Source organism: Malurus melanocephalus, unplaced genomic scaffold (assembly GCF_030028575.1).
Source record: "Malurus melanocephalus ecotype Western Australia unplaced genomic scaffold, MMel_1.1 scaffold_822, whole genome shotgun sequence".
NCBI classification, from domain to species: Eukaryota; Metazoa; Chordata; class Aves; order Passeriformes; family Maluridae; genus Malurus; species Malurus melanocephalus.
In genome coordinates, this window is record NW_026624054.1 from 44,501 (window position 1) to 44,844 (window position 344).

Consider the following 344-nt stretch of genomic DNA (forward strand, 5'->3'; position numbering starts at 1 on the left):
ATCCCTGTGTGTGTGGGACTGTGATCCCTGTAGGGTGTGGGACTGTGACCCCTGTGTGGGGCTGTGATCCCTGTGTGGGACTGTGATCCCTGTGTGGGACTGTGATCCCTGTCTGTGTGTGGGACTGTGAGTTCTGTGTGGGACTGTGATCCCTGTGGGGTATGGGACTGAACCCTGTGTGGTGTGGGACTGTGATCGCTGTATGGGACTGAGATCCCTGTGTGGGACTGTGATCGCTGTGTGGGACTGTGAGCCCTGTGTGGGACTGTGATCACTGTGTGGGACTGAACCCTGTGTGGGACTGTGAGCCCTGTGTGGGACTGTAATCCCTGTGTGTGTGTGGG